The sequence below is a fragment of the Triticum aestivum genome, chromosome 1B (assembly GCF_018294505.1).
Source record: "Triticum aestivum cultivar Chinese Spring chromosome 1B, IWGSC CS RefSeq v2.1, whole genome shotgun sequence".
Taxonomy (NCBI): domain Eukaryota; kingdom Viridiplantae; phylum Streptophyta; class Magnoliopsida; order Poales; family Poaceae; genus Triticum; species Triticum aestivum.
The window spans coordinates 425,574,876-425,582,111 of NC_057795.1; positions in this window are offsets into that span (position 1 = coordinate 425,574,876).

Here is a 7,236-nt window from a genome sequence, read left to right on the forward strand (position 1 = left end):
AATGGTCAGCACGGGTATTGAAAAGCTCTAGCCTCAAGGCCCAATTTTCACGGGCCTTATCCTCGAGCATCTCAGCAGTGGTGCGAGTCCGTGAATCCTCCTGAGTGGGGTCAGCATAGATAGCCTGGAGATACCCTTGTGCTCCCGGAAGTGATCCTGGCATATACCGGAAATCAGAGTCCCGAAATAGGCCAGACCTGACTCGCATGATGGTCATCATAGAGTAGGCGGCGTCTTGCACAGCCATCTCAATAGTAACCCCGAGTCCATAGGAGCAGTGAAGGGGCTCGGTGGATCCAGGATAAGATGGAAATATCCTGACAGTGCAGAGATACTGACTTTGATTAAAGTCTCGAAATTGCTCTTCGACCGTGTACTCAGGATACCAACGGTATCCAGCCTCAGTCATTACCCTGACCAACATGGCGGTATGACCGGGTACATCTAGGCATCGAGTCAGGCGAACCACTTGATTGAGGTCGCGAGTGGCCATCTGAAAGCACAATCATAATGCAAAGGCATTAGAATTCCTAGCAAAATTTCGGCAGCATAACAGCTGTAAATGCTCAAGAAGGATTTTGAGACATTTGACAAAGGATTTCATACACACTCAACATCATCATATCAAAGTTCTGAGTCCATCCTAACAACATAATGTGGTAGTAGAACTGAACTAGGCTTGTATCCATCAAACCTATAAGGTACTACTGATTAGTAACACGTGATCCTGATAGAGAGAATAGATCCTAATTCCTTAACCCCCGGTGGAAGAATAGACTGACTCAGATCAGAATGTCATAAGATAAAGGAGTAAAAAGAGCCTTACGTTCCAACCCACAAACAATTCCCCTACATATAACTAAAGAATTTCTAGACTCAACATCGACCAGTTTGGCTTGGAGAACCTACAGGCAGTCCGGCTCTGATGCCAACGCTGTCAGGACCCCGACTCGATGTCACATCGATCTAGCTTGTAACACCTCATATCACTTTGCGGCCTCACGCACGGTATACCCACGGGTGTCGCCTTACCTTTGCCCGGGACCGTTTGCGCCTTTTGGCTCACGTATATGATAGTGTCGCTAGCATCCATATGATAAGGAGCCCGGGCTGACATGACTAGTCGTAAACCCAAAGTGGCACAGACTTACAGGGACAGGCATCCATGACCCAGCTTCGAACGTGTCGGTCATCAGCAAGTGGGTCCGGGCTGTAGCACTGGGCTAGCAGGACTCCGGTAAACCGGGCTGTAGCGGGCTAACAGGACTCCGGTACTCAATGCGTGACATTTCCCCGAAGGGACAGACACAGGAACGAAGAAGGACACATGCCGGCCAGCCTAAGTGTTCCAGAGCAGTAGCAAGCTACCATGGCTCAGCGGTAACACTAGGAGGCATTTCCCGGTAAGAGAGGCTACTAAAGATAAACAACTAGATAGTCAGATCCCACACATACCAAGCATTTCAATAACATACACACAATATGCTCGATATGTGCAAATACAACATGGCATCACAACATGACTCTACGACACAAGTACTTTATTTAAGGCTCAGAGAGCCATACATAGCATACACATAGATACGGGTCACACGACCCAGCATTCAAGTCATACAGTCATACAAACCAGCAGCGGAAGTAGTTTGTCTGGGTACAGACAACTAGTAAAATAAAAGAGGCTTGGAAAGCCTAGCTATACTACGTGGTCCTTCACAAGCTCAGGATCACCACCTGGGCCTTAGCCTACTCATTGATGTCAACGTCTACGAAGAACCCATCAGAAGGGGTTGCAGCGTCTTCTGTAAAAATGTAAATTATAGCAACATGAGTACAAAGGTACTCAGCAAGACTTACATCAGATCCTACATACATGCACATTATCAAGAAGGGTTGGTGGAGTTATTGCAGCAAGCCAGCTTTGACTCTTGGCTAGACTATTCTACGAGACTCCAACTTGAAATGGTTTTGCGTAGACGAGTCCACTACTCACCACTTCAATACACTACCGAGGATCCACCTCCGTCTTCCTACGGAAGAGCCATCCTCGGCACTCACACTTATCTTGAGGCTTTTAGTAGTTTCCATTTACTTGTCTATGAACTGTATAGGCAACCAAGTAGTCCTTTACCGCGGACGCGGCTATTCGAATAGATCATGATAACCCTGCAGGGGTGTACTTCTTCATACACGCTCTCACCACTTACCGTCGTTTACACGACATGTACTCGGCAACCTTCAAGCGGAAGCCCAACATGGGTGTCGGCCACGACCTACCTAATCACCTAAGTTTCCAATCCAGGTTTATCGCCTATCCAGGTTCCATCCGCAGGGAGTCCGGCCGAGGTTTCCCATACGGCCCCGAACGATGTGTACAGGGGTCCGTGACACCTAACGGGTGCCCGGTATCCCCGGCCACGTACCTACCGCATCACAGCCCACCCCTACGGTCAGCGCTGTCCACGGCCTCCAGTAGGCTACAAACACCAGAAACTACTTGCAACTCCTGGACGGAGAACTAGGGTGAATAAGAAGCCGAGAGGGTCCATTGGTTTCGGGCCCAATGCATGGTAGTAGCTGATTCTTAAATCACACATACAGATCTCAGTGCTTAAGGTCGGCTTCAATGAAACAACCCACCATGTACTCCTACATGGCCTCTCATCGATACCTTTACCAAATCGTGTTCACCACACCACTCTCATTACCGACATAATCATTTCACTCTAGCCCATCACCCAGATGAACCAGACCTGACACGACTCTAAGCATAGCAGGCATAGCAAGGTAGGAACAACACATACATATGGCTCAATCAACTCCTACACATGCTAGTGGGTTTCATCTAGTTACTGTGGCAATGACAGGTCATGCAGAGGAAGTGGGTTCAACTACCGTAGCACACAGCAGTTTGAAACGCGTTGTCTTAATGCAGTAAAAGAGAGCAGGAGCGAGAACATGGGATTGTATCGATATGATCAAATGGTTGGTTGCTTGCCTGATGGTTCGATGCACTGATACGGTTCTTCGTTAGGGTAATCACGGTACTCCTCGGAGACAGAACCTGCCGTAAAGAACACCGATACACAACCATCACCAAACAATGTGCAACAATATGATGCATGCATGAAACATGGCAATATGAGTGTGTTGGGCTAATGCAACTAAGACCAGAAGGGTTTGAACCAATTTGAATCAAAGATTCAAATTTCAAACTCAAACATGGCCCTTTAAAGTGTTTTTCCTTGTTCTGCATTAAACATCAAGTTAACTTGTTTAATCATGCATGAAAACAGTACAGATGGATAGATTGAATTTTTCTGATCATTTTTCATATATAATTTGTCTGATTTGGAGTTACAGAATAAAAGTTATGAATTTTTGAAGTTTAAACTATATTCTGGAATTTCCTATATTAGATTAAATCCAGAAAATCAATTACTGCGTCAGCCTGACGTCAGTGTGACGTCAGCAGGTCAACGGGACACGTCCGGGTCAAACCTGACAGTGGGTCCCGCGTGTCAGTGTGATTAATTAAACTAAAATTAATTTAAACTAATCCTAATTAGTTAACAGGGCTGGGCCCCACCTGTCATCGACTCAGGAGAGTCAACCAGGGCCCACCCGTGGTCAAACCCGGGTCGCTGCACCAGCGTTTAGCCGCCGGCGAGCCCAACGCGGCGGCGGAAGTGGTTTTGGCCGTTTCGGCCACCAAATGGGTCGCGGAGACCACCGGAGTGGAGCTGAGGACGAGCCGCAGCTCTTGGTGGAGTCCGTTGGGGTCGGGGTGGCCGGAGTTGGCGCCGACGACGACTTTGGCGGCCACCGGAGTTCGGCCAAAGTCGAACTTGTCGCTAGGGGGGTCGGTGAGGTGCGGGGAGTAGCTAGTTAGGTGCTACGTGACGCGGGGAGCATGATGGACACCGTGGAGTGGCCGGAGGGTCACCGGGAGCACATCGGCGACGAGCTCCACAGTGGTGGGTGCGGTTGAGCTCTGGGAGGTCGCTACACGGCTCGGGAGCAAGAAAAGGAGGGAGGGGAAGATGGCTAAGCTCACGGGGAGTTCGACGAAGCCCTTGGTGCGGCCGGGGACGGACCGGAGCGACGACGGCGTTGAAGGGGATCTCCGGCGACGGCGGTTCGGGCGAGGTCGTTGCGGTGGACTCGGGCGTTGCGAGCGCTCGGGGCTCGGCTTGCTCGATGAAGTGGACAGCAGCGGAGCTCCTGGACACGACGAGAGGTCGCATGGGCGGCGGGGAGCGCGGCTACGACGTAGGCACGGCGGCGGTGGCGTCGGCCATGGCTGGGGGGCGCGAGGGGGAGGAGCTGGAGAGGAGAGGGGGTGTCTGGGGGGTTCGGGGGAGAGAGGGGGAGCGATCCACGACGTCACCGGGCGAGGGGAGCGGCGAGGCGGCGAGCAGGTGCGTGGCGCGCGCTGCGGTCGCCGTCGGGCACCTGCCTGCCTGCCTGGCCGGCAAGCAGCTCGCTGGAGCGGCGCTGGGCTGGGCCGGCAGGTGGGCCGGGTGCTGGCGCCAGGTAAGTTTTTCCCATTTTTCTCTGTTTTCTGTATTTTTAATACTTCTGCAACTTTGTTGAATTATTAAAAATACTTAGGCAACTCCTAAAATCACCAACTCCTGGTCCATAGTTGGATTATTTCCAACATGAAACATTTTAGTTTGGAGATATTTGAGCATTTAAATATTTTATATAATTTTAAATTCCCAAATTCAAATATTTATGATTTAATTCACAAACCCTAAGATGGCCTAGGAAAATGTGCATCACTTTTGGCAGAGGTTCTGAACCAAGACAAAAATGATGGGCATTTTAGAAGGGCATTTCAGGTTCATTGAAAAAGTTTTTAGTAAACCCTAGTTGGTTTCAGAGGGGGCTGGGGGTTCTGTCATCCCCATTTCAGGTTTCTGATGAAAGAGTAAATATGATGCAACACTCTAATGCATGAACTAGCTAGGGTGTGACATCCCATCGGTGAGACCAAATTGATTAGGGTTTCCGGCAGTAGCTATGTCAAGTGAACTCGGTGACACTGGAAAGATCAAATTGGTGGGGCCGAGTTTGACTTTTGGTTTGAGACATATGTGGATTGTAGAAAGTGGTTGAGGGCTTTGGAGCATGCCACTAAGCACTTTGAGCAAGCAAGCTATTAAGCAACACCTCATCCCCTTTTAATAGTATTGGCTTACCTATGGACTCAATGTGATCTTGGATCACTGAAATAGAAAATGTAGAGTCATGAACTTTGACCTTGAGCCAATCCATTGTCCTTAGCATCTTGAAGAGGTTCCACATCCTCTAGTCCATGCCACTCCACTGTACGACTTATCTGAAATGTACTAGATAAAAGTATTAGTCCAACAAGAGATATGTTGACATTAATTACCAAAATCACCCAGGGAGCACTTGTGCTTCCAGCCGCCCTCTCGCATTGTCAACATGGTCAACAAACAACAGTAATCGGCAGAAGTACGTGGAGAGGATGACAGTAGGGGCCCACCATGTCAGCGTATGGAAAAAGAAAATGCTTCCTTGTAGTGGTTTCCTGACATCTGGGACCCTCGACATTTTGAGCGTATATAGTCAATAGACAAGAGAACAACACAAGATCGGCTGACACCTGGGACGTAGCTGCTCGAGCAATATTTTTTTTGTTATTGTTGAGACGGAGCAGGGTTTCAACTGGGCTGTGGCCCATATAGCCCAGGCTTATATTTTATGTTCACCAGATGACCAGCCCAGCTATTCTTTCTTTGTGAAAATGAGCCCAGTTTATTTTTTCTGAAGAATACCCAATCCATGCCTACTTATTTTCCTACGCCCTGATGGGCTGCAACTCTTCCAAGACGCGTGCAAATCCTAAAAGTAATATGAAATGGGTTGTAAATAAAAACAAATGACAAATTGGCAATTACTTTATAATTTCTGATTTTTTTTCACATTTTCAGATGCCTATTTCACTGGGATTTAACCTAATTTAAATATATCTTTAAAGTACTTTAAATCTGGCTCGACATTTCGGTATTAAAAATAGTTTGGAACCCACAGAAATATGCAAAATTTCGTATAAATTTTTAACCCTAGCCAGGCCAACAAAAAATGGAATGCAATAAATTGCATAAGAAGTTGCAATGAGCTATATATAAATTATTTAAAAAATAGGGAATAGTCTGACTTGTGGGCCTATTAAGTTGACGCGTATGCAAGATTTTTTTACTTATTATATACGTCAACAAATAATTCTAGCAGACGTAACAGTTGGATGTCAATCCAACGGCCGTCGTGTTTCTTCAGTCTTTGATCTTTTTCCTCCAGCCGGCAAATCTAGCGCCACTGGGACCGCCTGTTCCCGCCTCCCGTGGCCGGCTGTGCTGCCGCGCAGGACTCACCGCCCCCTACTACTCCCACCGCTGGCCAGGGCATCCCTCTACTCACCCACACCCCCTGTTATTCTGCGACGACGACAGCCTCACACCGCAGCCGAACCAGTGAACCCTCGTACTCCTCTCCACGCGGGCTTCCACTGCCGCGTCTTCCCCAACTCCGCGTCGTCCCCTTCCTAGGCCTCCCCATTTCCCACCGCCCTGGTGCTCTCGGCGCGGCGTGGTCAACGTGGTCAAGGAATGACTTCCATCGGAAGAGTACTTTACGTGGAGAGGCTGACAGCTGGGTCCACGGCCGCAGCAAGGAAGTGCCTCCTTATTACGTGCAAAATAATGATTCCTCCACCTGACAGTAGGGACCCATCGGACGGGCCACCGTATTTCGCGAAAAAACGTTTCCCCCTGACTGCTGGGACCCACCAGCTACATCTTCCCACGCAAGGAAGTGCGTCCAATTACGGGCCCAAAAAACGATTTGCCCCCTGACTGCTGGGACCCACCAGCTACATCTTCGCATGCAAGGAAGTGCCTGACAGTCGGGACCCACCTAGTCGAAGCATATTGGTCGATCGGCCACTTTGCAACGATGAACCATGGTTGAGTAAGTAGCGGCACATGTCATAGTAAGCCCCCCACGTAGCAGTTCAGGTTGTCTCGTCTAAACTGTGTACACGTACATACAACCGCACGCCAAAAAATATGGCCACATACGTACATACGGGCAGGGTCTCGAACGCCTACTCGCGCATACGTACGGCCATGGATCGTGTACATGGCTGGGTCGGAATAGCGAAACTGTGTTGTTGTCGTGTTCATGGGGAGCCAACCGACTGGGTCG